Genomic DNA, 13828 nt, shown 5'->3' on the forward strand with positions numbered 1-13828 from the left:
AGAACTTAAAAAAATTAACAGTTTATCTAGAATACAAATTTAAATTGCAGAGTAGAAGGGACCATTTTCTCATTGTCTCCACAGTTAGTATAAGTCTCTTCTTTGATGGTTTAAAGGAAAATCATTGCTGGGTAAATATATAACCATAGATGCATAAGGCATGTGTGTTAGGTGTAATTTCCGGAAAATAGAAAACTTTGTAGGTTACAAAGGGACCATGAAACAGATCAAGTGACCCGGGACTTGAGAAGTGTACCAACGTGTCCCTTTTATTGGGCTCTAGGGCCAGAGCCAGAGCTTATCCTCATCTGGAGTCAGAGGTCCCCATTGCAAGTCTGGGTTAAGTTTCAGCAAGAAACAAGGATGTAAGGGAGGCTGGCCATAGTCTGGAAGAGGAGGAAGGGGAAATGTCTTGTCTTTTTCTCTTTTTTTAAACAAGGATGAGAATCAGTTGGCTGATTCTGAGGTTCTGAAAGGCTTTGATGGAAGGGAATGGTCTGCCTCAGGTCTAGTGAGACAGATATGGAGTAGGGCAGGAAGCTACTTTTCAGAACTTAGGTGGGGTATGGGCCTGTCAAACAGAAGAGGCAACACTGAGGTGTCAACACGACATGATACGGTGCTAGTCCACCTATGTTAACATGACTTAGTTATTTGTTCCGGGAGAACTTTGTCTAGGAAAGATAAGATATTGCACCAATAAATAACCCGTTTGCTTCAGAAAATTCCTGATCAATTTATCAGAATCAGCTGTGTGGTTATGAGGGCAAACAGCTCATTTATCAAACAACAGTATAGTTATCAAGATTTGCTTCCAGACTCTCACCTCTGTATCCACCAGTCCTAAACTATTAGGTCACAGACTTTGCCCAATCCCATTTTCACACCTTGAGGGACAGGCCTTAAACCACTTTAGACCAGACTCCAATCCCTGTAAATACTCTACTTCTGTTAAGATGATGTTCTCCCTTACTGTAGTGAGCTGTAATAAACTTAGCTTTGTTCTATTAATGAACTGTCTCTTGACATTTTGGAGAGTTCAGCAGAGGCCTTTGCCTATGCTTGCTGTGGGGCAGGACAGGAAAACCAGGGTCCCCTGAGATAAGGCCGGAGGGCTGGTCTTAGCAGCAGTAGGTGGCAGAGGACAGCCATGTCGTGTGGCTTGCTGATATACAGTAGGTCATTGGCAGTAGAGACTGAGTGACAAAGACAGTAGAAGAGGGGAGAATTAGGATGGAGGGTTTGTTTCTGAGCACACAGGTGGCTGGTTGTGTCCTGGGACAGTCTCAGAAACAGCTGAAGATCATTTGGGGGAGATGGTGTGAGTGGTGGCCAGCTTCTAGCAATCAGGAAAGAACTTTGGTATAATAGTTTGACAAAAGAAAATGTGACCTCATTTTGTAGTCATAGAGGAACATATTGGTTATATAAAATCATTGAGTTACGATTGGAGCATTTTCTTTCCTATATAAATTGTGGCTTACATTTCTTTCCTTTAATGGGTTCTGTATATATATTTTGCAAATGCAAAATGAAATCCTTTCAGCATGGGGTCATTCAAACAGCACTAGAAATCAAAGTACACATACAATATTTGAAAAAAAGAAGATCTGTAAATTACATGAAGGCATTTTTATTTGCTTAGTAGAAAATTAAACCCAATATGCACAAAATGACTGTACCCTGCTTGCAATAAGCGGATTTTTTAAACACAGAAGCAGTAATAGTTAATATGGCAATAAGAGTCCCAAAGTATCTCTTTCTGCATACTTATTAGTAAGTATTAAAAACCAGAATCCAAACAAAACTTGAAACATTCACAGTAAAACTGTGTTTTAAATCAAGCGAATCACAATTTTTACATCAGCATTTAAGATGATTGAATCGTTTGCTGCCAAACTCCATGCCCTGTTGTCTTTGAAGGTTGAAGCTCAAATTCACAGAAGCCTAGAAACTTAGCTGAAAGCTTCAAGTCACCTTATTCCCAAGGCATGACCTTTTATTATTGATCTTGGACGTAGACTGGATAAAGGACAGATTTTTGTGATTTGGTAACAAGTGTTTAATTCAAGATGATAGATGGCTTTCTTATTGCTGTTTGCTCTCTGGGTTAGTTTTGGGCTTTAGCAAGTTGCTAGATAAATAAATCAATTGCTCTGGGTTTCCAATCATTTTTCATAATAAATGAGTTAGGCACAAACCACATCAAAGGTAAGATGACTTATCTCACATCAGGACTCTATAAATTACTAAGTATATTCTCCTCCCAACAGGTACAGTCCCCTGTTCGTATTTAGCCTTCCTGAATGTTTTCCCCTGCACCCAAACCCCCACCCCGCAGCAACCAGGCCTCTGTTTTATAGCACAATCTCTTTTTTGTTTTGTACTAAACAACAACAACCTACAAGCTTTATTATTTTTCTTCCCACCGACTCTTTTTGATTAATCTTGTTTCTTTCACTACACTGTGTTTTAAAAAAAATCTGGCTAGAGGAAGAAAAGAGAAATATACTTGAAGATTTCTTTCTGATCTGTGTCTTTCATCTGAACAGTTTTAAAGTAGGCTGTAAAGGTTCTCAGCAGGCCTGGTAGGGGAAACACTTCTGCTTGGTTTTCCCTTCTCAGCTGTGGCAACCTTTCTGTTGTTTTTCTTCTTGACAATACTCATGCATTTTATTCTTGGCCATAGAAGACCTTGGTTTAATTAAAATTCATTTTGTTTCCAAATCCTATCCAAGGACTGTTCTTGAAATCCTAGGAGATGAGGATATCTGGGGACAAGGAGTTCGCCAGTGAAACTTAGTGAGGGTTTTGCTGTCTTCTTAATCAGCAGCCCCATGGCCATCACATGTCATAGGACACTATATTTTGGTGGCATGTACACATGATCCTGCCGTGGGTATTGCTTTTGAGGAATATTTAGGATAGAAGGTGTTCATTTTGGAATAAAAACAGAAAAAAATACTCTTTGAGGCCCAACGAAGGGTGGTTCTGGCAGAAGATGAGATGCTCTTACTGAGTATCAGAAAAACCAAAGAAAATGAATGTGAGGAGCACGTGTTGAACTAAAAAGGGAGCGAGCTGCACATTGAGCAAGTGGGCCTCACAAGATGGGTTGATATCTGTGGGATAGTAAGCTTGTGGGCTGAGGTTTATGAAATAGGTTCTGTTCAGCATCAGATCCTCCAAAAAGCAGAACATGAGACAAGAAGTAGTGGAGGTTGTTAATTTTGGGAAGTGACCCTAGGGAATTGGAGCATGGGGTTGGAAAAGTGAAACAGAAGGACGTAGAGCCATAATAAGGGCGTATGATTAAACTGGTTACTGCTGGGGGCAATCTGAATTCAACTGTATTAGGACCTTGTAGGAATCTGATAGAATGTGTCTCATGATTGTTCACTGAGAAATGGAAGACCGACTCATTTGCCCACCTGCCTACCCGATGCCTGGTCTGCATTGGCTAATGGTTTTCCCAGGCCAGGTTTTCTCAAAATGTGGTCTTAGACCAGCAGCGTGAGAATCACCTGGGAACCTTGTCAAAATGCAGATTCTTGGGTGTCACCCCAGGCCTGCAAATCAAAGCCGTAAGGCGGGGATGGGGGCAGCACTCTGCTTTCACCTCCGGGTGACTCTGCTGCACATCTTGGATCTCCACCTTTAATGTCCATCTGATCATCTGCAGAGCTTGTGAAGCCACAGATTGCTGATCTTGCCTTGGAGTTTCTGATTCAGTAGGGCTGACGTAGGGCTGGAGATGTGCATTTCTCCCAAGTTCTAAAGTGATGCTGAGGCTGTTAGTTCAGGGGTCACACTTCAAGAAGCACTTCCTTATGAAAGTTAACTCCTGTGTTTTCAAGTTTCTTTTGGCAGCCTCTGGCAAGCATCTCTCATAGCAAAGCCCTGCCAGAAGGAGTGTTGTCGAAGATTCCTTGCCCACAGTTGGTTGCTGCAGAAATGACCTCAGAAAAAAAGGTGGGGCATGAAAATATGAGTCAGGGCAAAAAAGATGTCTGGCCTTTTTTAATTAAAAATAATTTGTGGTATGTTGTATTAGGGAGGAAAATGGCATTTGTCCTAGTTATCTATAGATCCTGGAGAAATTTGCAGGAGTAACTTGTGTTTTAAACAAGATACTGCTTGCTTCTTGGCATGTTTGATTGTGTTCCAAATGGTCTTTCTGGTGCTGTGTAAAGATTCGTGCATCACCTCTGTAGGTAGAGTAAGTTCTTGTATAACTTGTTATGTAATGGCAGGGGCTACCATAATATTCATTAGGTCACTCCCCATTCCTGGCTAATACTATGGATTCTGAGAAGGTCCCTAAGGTGAATTAGTCCAGAGCAATATTACAGGCCCTGGTGCAGTTGACCTCTAACTTAAATTAATGGTCTTAAAGTTCTGAGAGCTAGTTCTAGTACCCCTTCTACCTGCTGCAAGTGGCTTCCCAACTTTATTGTGCAAAATACGTCATCTGGAATACTTGTCAAAGAAGCAAATTTTCAATGTGCCCCCTTCCCTGCAATTTTCATTTAGTACGTTTGTGTTGGTATCCAGAAATCTACATTTTTAAACAAGGTTCCTAGGAAATGTTGGTTCAGGTACTCTAAGAATCACCTTTTGAGAAACACTATCTTAGAGCGCCTGGCACTTCAATTTAGACTGAGTTTGGGGTATAACATTATACTTTCTGGTGTTTATATCAGAATCTGGGAGAAACCTTGATTTTTTTCTTTCCTTTTTTTTCATAAAATAATTCAGAAAACCAAAACAAAAATGAATTTTTTATCATTAATATATTTATAAGCCAATAAGAAAAAGATTAACACTTCCTTAGAAAAATGGACAAAGGATATGAGCAAGTAATTTACATAAGCAAGGTAATTCATGGAAAGGTAAATTTAGAGCCAACAAAATATGAAATTTGTTGAACTTCTCTAGAAATAAAGAATAAAATAGCATTGAAATATTGAAATGCCTTTTTTTTTTTTTTTTTTGAGATGAAGTCTCACTCTGTTGCCCAGGCTGGAGTGCAGTGGCACAGTGTTGGCTCACTGCAACCTCTGCCTCCTGAGTACAAGCGATTTCTGTCCGATTTTTGTATTTTTAGTAGATATGGGGTTTCACCATGTTGGCCAGGCTGGGCTTGAACTCCTGACCTCAAGTGATCTGCCCGCCTCAGCCTCCTAAAGTGAATGAGTCATTGCGCTTGGCCGTGGAATGCCATTTTTAATCTTTCAAGTTTACAAAGATAAATATTTGACTACCTTCTCAGCGCAAGGGGATAGGAAAAAGGAATTCTATGAGTGTGAATTAGTGCAACCTTTCTTGAGAGCAATTCAGCACTGTATATCAGAAACCATTAAAAGGTAACACCCCATTCAACTAAGAAATTCTGCTTATAGGAGTGTCATAAGGAAGACATCAGAAATTCATAAACAGATTTATTTGCATAAGCAAGATTGCAGTGTTATGCATAATAGTGAAAAACTGAAAATCCTCTAAAGGTCTACCATCAGGAGGAGCTGGTTAATTGAATAATGGGATATTCATATATAGTTTAACTTAGGCAATGTTTATGATCTATTATTAAAAAAAGCAGGTTACAATATACTTGTGAAGTATCATATTTTTTTTTTTTTTTTTTTTTTTTTTTTTGAGACGGATGTGCTCTTGTTGCCAGGCTGGATCAAGGCACTCCACCTCCCAGGTTCAAGCAATTCTCTTGCCTCAGCCTTCCGAGTGGCTGGGATTACAGGCATGTGCCACCATGTCCGGCTAATTTTGTGTTTTTAATAGAGACAGGATTTCTCCATGTTGGTCAGGCTGGTCTTGAACTGCTAACCTCAGGTGATCCACCCGCCTCAGCCTCCCAAAGTGCTGGGATTACAGGTGTGAGCCACTGTGCCCAGTCGAAGTATTATCTTAATTATGAAAATATCTCAAATTATGATAGTGTGTGTCTCTGGGTAGAGAGGATTATGGGTGATTTAAATTTCCTTCATTGAGCTTTTTTTTTTTTTTTTTTTTTTTTTTTTTTTAAAGACAGAGTCTCCCTCTGTCACCCAGGCTGGAGTACAGTGGCATGATCTTGGCTCACTGCAAGCTCTGCCTCCCAGGTTCACGCTATTCTCCTGCATCAGCCTCTTTAGTAGCTGGGACTACAGGTGCCCGCCACCATACTCGGCCAATTTTTTTGTGTTTTTAGTAGAGACAGGGTTTCACCGTGTTAGCCAGGATGGTCTCGATCTCCTGACCTCGTGATCCGCCCGCCTTGGCCTCCCAAAGTGCTGGGATTACAGGCGTGAGCTACCGCACCCAGCCCTTCATTGAGCTTTTATGTCTATTTTATTTTTCCGAAGTCTCTTTCTAGTAACTAAAGGTGAATGTAAAGTGGAAAAGTGATGCTTTTTCAGTCACACATTGTTTTTAGTAACTTTTTTCTATCCAAATTGCTTTTTTTTCTTTTTTTTTTTTTACGTCTGTAAGTGTTCTTTTTTGGTGACCTCAACCAGTTTCAGCCTTAGATACCATCTCTACAGAGGTCACTCCTTAGATCACATCTGCAATACAGACCCCTCCTCTGATCTCTAGACCCGTAAATCTGACTAATTGGCTTGATTTTCTACTCAAACAATTAATAAAAGCCTCACAACTAATATGTTGCTACCTGAGTTGGAACTTCCTCCTTCCCTAGACCTCCTCATATCAGTCGATGGCATACACCTTCTTCCAGTTGCTCAGCCTACAATTTTAGAGGGCCTATGAGTCCTTTATTTATTTTACCTACCACGTTGGTTCTGCCAGCAGGTTATATTGCCTTCAGCTTTAAAATATATCTAGAATTTCACCATTTTCACCAAATGCACTGTTATCACCCGGGAGTCAAGCGCTGTCTTCCCCTGGCTGGGTCACTTCTCTAGCCTCCTTATTGGTCTCCCTGCTGCTTCCTTTGCCCCTCATGACTCTGCCTTCAGCACAGCCACCAACAGATCCTGTTCAAACATAAGACATATCTCTGCTGGAATCTGTGCCTAATTTTAGCTGGGGTAAAAGCCCAGGTCCTTATGATGGCTTGGAAGGCCTGACATGAAATGGCCACTGCCCCTCACCCCAGTTGATCTCAATCTCTACTGCTCTCTCCCTGGTTCACACCGACCGGGTCACGTTGGCCTCTTTCCTGGTTCTCGACCAGCCAGGCATATTGCTCCTCAGGGTGTTTGCACTCGCTGTTCCCCCTGCCTTCAAAGTGTTTGCTCCAGGTCCCTGGCCAGCCAGCCTCCCCTGGACTTAGCAGGTCCTCTCCTGCTGTTCCCCTCACATGTTTTACCTTTCTCAAGCACTTATTTCTATTTTAGTTATTTTCTTCTATCTCCTCTCCCTTACTCCTGGATGCAAATTCCATGAGAACATGGATTTTTTATCTGTTTTATTTTCTCTTATATCCCCAGGGCCCGCAAGAGTGTCTGGGTAATTTCTTCTTCTTATCTGACACCCAGGTAATAATAATAATAATAATAGTAATAATAATAATAATAATAACAATTTAAAAAAAACCTAAAAACTCCAAATTCCTCCCTCCCTGCAAAAAAATCACACCTTCTTTTTGGACAAAAATATTATTTATGTTACAAAATATATTAGTTTTTATTATTAAAACATACCATACTCACAAGTGACATACTATATATTTATCACATGTAGCTTGTGAAATTTTCCATGGGGTGGTGTGGTTGCTGACATACATCAATGCAAAGCAGAGAAGCAACTGCTCATTCATTTTGCTTTTCACTAAGAATATATTCCTTAAAAGTGAGGAATCATGATTTGATTCCTTTGACCTTTAGGTTTTAACAAGGGGTATCAGGGATTATTGTGGTGGAAAAGTTAATGTTTAGAAAAATAAAATCTTATTGATTCAAAACAGGAAAAACATCAGTCATTAACTAGATTTGGAAGTATCTCTTAATATGTTTTTGGGAATTCAAATTTCAGGGTTATTTAGGACGCTGATTCTGAAATGGTTTATCTGCAAAGCAGGCTGGCCTCTGCATTTCTTGGTTCATTATGGAAACTTCTCTTTCATATCCTAAGGAAAGGATGTGTGCACTTTGATCTTCCTTCCCACGGTTGTTCATCCAGGGCTCCTTGAAGTGAGCATCGATGCCTGCAGATCTGTAATACCTGACCCAAACGCCAGCGGGGCTGAATATGTGACTGACAGATTTGAGCACAAAATACAGCTATTGTCATACAGTGTTTCATCAGTGGGGACAAGTTTGGACATTCTCTTTTGTATTTGTTTCCCTTGGTTTAGTTTTTGTCTCCTGTGAAAGCATGAAGCAGTTTAAGTATTTTGAGTTCTCAATCTGAAAAACACTGATTGCTCCATTCACTAAATGGGTGTGATGGTTAATTTTAAGTGTTAATTGTTAGTATTGTTAATATTTGGTCAAACATTATTCTGGGTGTTTCTGTGAAGGTGTTTTGGGATGAGATTGCCATTTAAATCAGTTGACTGAATAAAGGAGATTGCCCTTCCATATTTGGGTAGGTCTCATCCAATCAGTTGAAGGCCCAAGTAGAACAAAAAGGCTGACCATCCCTCAAGTAAGGGAGAATTCTTCCTGCCTGGTGGCCTTTGAACTGAAACATCAGCTTTTTTTCCTGCTGACCTCAGACTCCATCTGAAACCTAAGTTCTTATTGGGTCTTGAGCCTGCCACCTTCTGACTGGAACTATACCACTGGTTCTTCTGGGCCTGCAGCTTGCCAGCTCACCCCATGGATTTGGGACTTGTCAGACTCCATAATCACATGAGCCAATTTCTTAAAATAAACCTGTTTTTAATATATACATCCTATTGGCTCTGTTTCTCTGGAGAACCCTGCTACAAAGGGCAATCAGAATTTCTAGTATGCTTTAGGGTAGAAGTAAAATATTTCCTCTTGGTTAAAGTATCAGTGATGATGGTAACACTTGGCCCACAGACCCTTCTCATGGGCTATTTCAGCAGACATTGTCTGTGCCTCACCTGTACCTCCTTGGTACCACCGGGAGGCTTTCTCTGGCTGTAGGAGTGTTCTTGGCCTACGTAGGCAGGCTAGATAGAGTGCCAGAGTATTAACACACTCAGGTGTAGCCTTCAACCTGCAGCAAATAGGAGCCAGTTGGTAACTACCCTGGTTCCCCTCAGGTGGAACAGCCCCGAGGCATGTTCGCTACTGTTTCCCAGAGATTCCGAGCGAGATGGAGCCCTATTTTCCTAAAGTTGTAACTTGCTCATCAAAATTTGGTGAATTTCTTTTTTTTTTCCTTTTCCCGTCTTGCTTCCTGGCTTTCTTTCTGGTTCTTCTTGGGGTAGCCATTGAAAAAACTATTTGCATTCAAATTCTTGCCTCAGACCTGTTTGCTTGAGGGAACTCAACTTAAGGTGGGCATCTCAACTTTAAAAGCAGATGACAGAGATCTTTAAGAATAGTTACAAACCACAGGACCACATCCACCCTTAATTAATTAAACAGCAACAAATCTTCACGAAATGTCTACCAGATGCCTCAATTAGAAAGTTAATAATACGTAATTTTTAAATAAGTCGATTATTTGATTTTGTCACAAAGCAAAAAGCCTCAGGTGGAGGTCATAGAATAATTTTGTTTCATATGCATCTTTGTTTATTTCCTGTCTTTACTAAATAACGACTCGTGACTAATGCAGGTATTTCATCATGGGAAATGACTCTACCTGCAACTTCATGAAGGATCCATTAGGTTCAAAGTGTTTAAAGGTAAAGTGTTTTGAAAAAACCACAAAGGTGTATAAGTTATGGACTGGTTCCAGTTTAATGGCTATAAAACCTTGTTTGTGAATTAAACATCAGATTCCTTTTAATTAAGGAAATTGCTTTTTGAACTTCTGCTTCCTCTCATAAATTTGAAATGAAAAAGCAAGTTATAACCACATATTTTAGTGTGTTTGTTAATTATGTGTTATTTGCAAGTCATTTTAGGATACAAATGACTTTGTTTTTGTTCAAAAGAGGCTTTAAATAGGCATAATAATGACAATAGTAATGGTAGTAGTTAAAATTTATTGAGGGTTTATTCTGTGCCAGGCACTGAGTCAGCTGTCTTATGTATATTATTATTAAACCTTATAACAGTTCGCAAGAACAATTTTCTTTTTAAAATCTCTACTTTACTGATGATGAAATGAAAAAAACAGAGACACTAAGTGATTTTTCTACTCACACAGCTAGTTTCAGCATAGGAATTAGAACTGAGGTCATTCTGATTTCAAAGCTTGTTTATTTCATAACAGAGTGAAGAAAAAGTTTGGTTTTAAACTTCCAGGTCCCTATAAGGTTCCCGTGTTTCCACTAGTATCAGCACTATCCTTCTATATAGAAATTTATTTATTTATTTATTGAGATGGCATCTTGCTCTGTTGCCAGGCTAGAGTGCAGTGGCGCAATCTTGGCTCACTGCAACCTCTGCCTCTGGAGTTCAAGCGATTCTCCTGCCTCAGTTTCCTGAGTAGCTGGGACTATAGGCGTATGCCACCATGCCCAGCTGATTTTTTGTATTTTTAGTAGAGACAGGGTTTCACCATGTTGGCCAGGGTGGTCTCAGTCTCCTGACCTTGTGATCTGCCTGCCTCAGCCTCGCAAAGTGCTGGGATTACAGGCATGAACCACTGCATTCAGCCAGAAATAAATTTATTTTAAAATTTATATTATGCTGTTGATATTTTTCACATACCATCCCATAAAGAATTACTGTTATTGTGATTCCCTCACAACTCCTGATTGTTCCTTATAGCCTGTTCTCTCTGGAGCATAAAAATCATCATGCTAATTGACTTGTGGTTAAGTTTAATTGACAAATAGGTGACTTTTAGAAATTATTCTGGGCCATTTGCCAGGTGCACATAAGTCTGTGATAGTGCTTCAGTGACTTGATACTGAGTTATGCTTCCTGCAGGTAGCTCTTTATTTACTATTGTAAGGAGATGCTCTTAAACAATTTTGTCTTGTCAATTCTGTTTACAGAATTCTTTCATGGTTTGTTCCTCATTGTCTTTTGAAGAAAATCTAAACCCATTAATAGGGCGTTCAGAGACTGATAACCTCACCAAAAACCAGTTTCCTTTTCTTCCTAGACACACAGCTGGATACATTTCCCTGCCTTCCTTAAAATTTGCAGTGACCATGTGACTGAGTTCCAGCCAATGGAAGAAAAGCAGAAGTGATGTGTGTCATTTTGGAGTGAGGCTTTTAAGAAGGGACTAAGGCCCCTTCACACTATTTTTCTTTTTGTCTGCCAGATATGGAAGACAATGAGGCCTTAAGGCAGGAGTTGCCAAGCTTTTTCTGAAAAGAACCAGATGGTAAATATTTGCAGTGAATATTGCAGAATTGTCTCTGTCGATACAAATCTTTTTAAATTTTATTCATTTTTTTTACAACCTTTAAAAAAATAAAAGTCATTCTTAGCTCGCTGAGGTACAAAACCAGGCCATACTTATTTGCTTACCCCTGCCCTTAAGGATGTGGAACCACAAGAGGAAGTCACCTAGGTCCTTGAATCACCATGTGGAGGAGAGGCACCTGCCAAACAGAAAATTTTGCTGGAGACAGTTACATGAATAAATAACAAATATTTATTTTGTTTGAGCCATTATGCACATTGGGACTTGTAATCATACCTTATTCTACCATGACTAAGCTTTTTAGGATTAGGTTTAAGGCTATACTTCCACACTAATTTTCCCACTTTTTCTTTTAATGCTTCCTACATATTGGTCAAACTGGAATAGTGTCTATTTCTTCAGCAATACTCTAACTTCTCATTTTCATGAATGTATTTATGTGATTTCCTTCTGGGCATAAAGTTACTTTAGCCTATTCCTGTTCTTTGAAATACTTCTCTTTGAGGACCTATAACAAATTTTACCTTCTAAAAAGGACTTCCATGATATTTTCCCCTTGACCTGGCAGAAATATTTATTTCTTTTTTGGGGTTTTATATTTCCTTTTAAGTAATGTACATTATATTAGGATTTTCTGCCAAATTTTGGAGTTGTTTGTGTACATGCCTTTGTCTCGCCTACCACAGTTTCAGCTTCAAGGGGTCATCGTGGATAACACGTCACAAAAAATCTGGTGCTTACATATGCATCCCATGTAGGAGATACCGGTCTCAAGGCAAAAATTGTGTACAGTCAAAATACTCTTAATAATCCCTTAACTAGGCAATAAAGTACATGGCTGAGTTTAGAGGCCATGTGCGTGAAAGATAATTTTATTTAAAAGACCAGATAATACTCAGGGCAAAAAGATATTAAAATATTGAGGAAAATGAGACCAGTTGCTCCCTCTGTGGCACATATGCTCACTGAGTGGAATGGCGGGTAGGGTAGTTGGCAGTCTTTGTAAAGGAATTTTTTTCCTTGCTGAACATATACATTTGCATTCACCAAATTTAGATACACACAGTGGCATGCCTTCCATAAATTTGTGAGTTAACTGAATGGTTTAACCATATATTTTCTTCTTATAATAAGCATTTTGGGAAGATGTCATTTCTTTTGCCATCTTCACTTAAGGAGGAGAAAAGAAGCTGCTTGGTTTGACCTTGAACTCCTAAGTGATAGCAATGTGCTACTAGGAAACTCCTAGATAAGATTCCTGGGCTCTGTGCCGATATCTGCCAGGGAAAACACTGATAAACAGAAAGGGAAAGAAAAAGCTAAGTTCAAGCCAAATGTTTCTGTGCTCCTCTTAAGATACAATGAGATAGCATTGAAATACAAAATGCTGTCTATGTGTTCCTTTTGAAAGGAGCCTTCCTTTTAAGGTCAGTTAATACTGTTCATGCAGATTTCCATAGCAGTTGCGCAAGGTGCTGTGAGAGCTGAAAGGGAGCTCCCTTGGGGATCAGCAGTTTTCAGCCCCTCATTTTATTTTTTTAATGTGCAAGTTGTAGATGGGAAAGTTTGAGCTTCACTAAATTGATGAGATCATTAGGCACAGAGGCTGGCATATAGGAAGAGCTGAGGATACTTAAGAGCTGGCTTCTGGCCCTCAGGCCATGCTTTTCAAACTAGGTGCAATTATTTTACTATTTTTAAGTTCTTAATTCCTAGGAGCGACACAGTTCAATAGAACTTTCTGAGATGGTGAAAATGTTCCATGTATGTGTTGTTCATTCTGATAGCCAATAATCACAAGAGCTGTGGAGCATTTGAAATGTGGCTTGTGCAAACGGAGATGTCCACTGGATTTTGAGGACTTAATATAAAAAATGTAAGATATCTCATTAATAATTATTTTTGCATGATTATATGTTGAAATAATGTTTTGGCTATGTTGGATTATATGTAGCATATTAAGATTTCTTCTTGTGTTGATGTGGACTCTAGGAAACTTAAAATAGCTCATGTGACTTATAAGTCTTTTGGACAGTACTGCTGGAGACAATGTTGCCATTGATTGTAACAGAGTGAAATATTTTTACTTTTCCTTCTCTTCTAAATTCCTCAGAACCTAATGCCAACAGTGGAACAATCCAGAATACTTTTGAATCTCAAAAGAAATAGTAAGACTTTGGGAAATGTGGGCTTATATTTGTCTTCACTTAAGGTATATTGACATGTGTGATACTACATCTTTGTCCTTTAGTATCCGGTCATGACTGAGCTCCAAAGAGGTTAAATAATGTTCACAGAGCCATTCAACATGATTTGTCCACACCAGAGGTTATGTGTTTTCTTAATTTTTACCATGTATCTTTGTTACTGCTTCTGAGATATGCATGTGTTACTTCTCCAA

The sequence above is a fragment of the Hylobates moloch genome, unplaced genomic scaffold (genome assembly GCF_009828535.3).
Source record: "Hylobates moloch isolate HMO894 unplaced genomic scaffold, HMol_V3 SCAFFOLD_8, whole genome shotgun sequence".
NCBI classification, from domain to species: Eukaryota; Metazoa; Chordata; class Mammalia; order Primates; family Hylobatidae; genus Hylobates; species Hylobates moloch.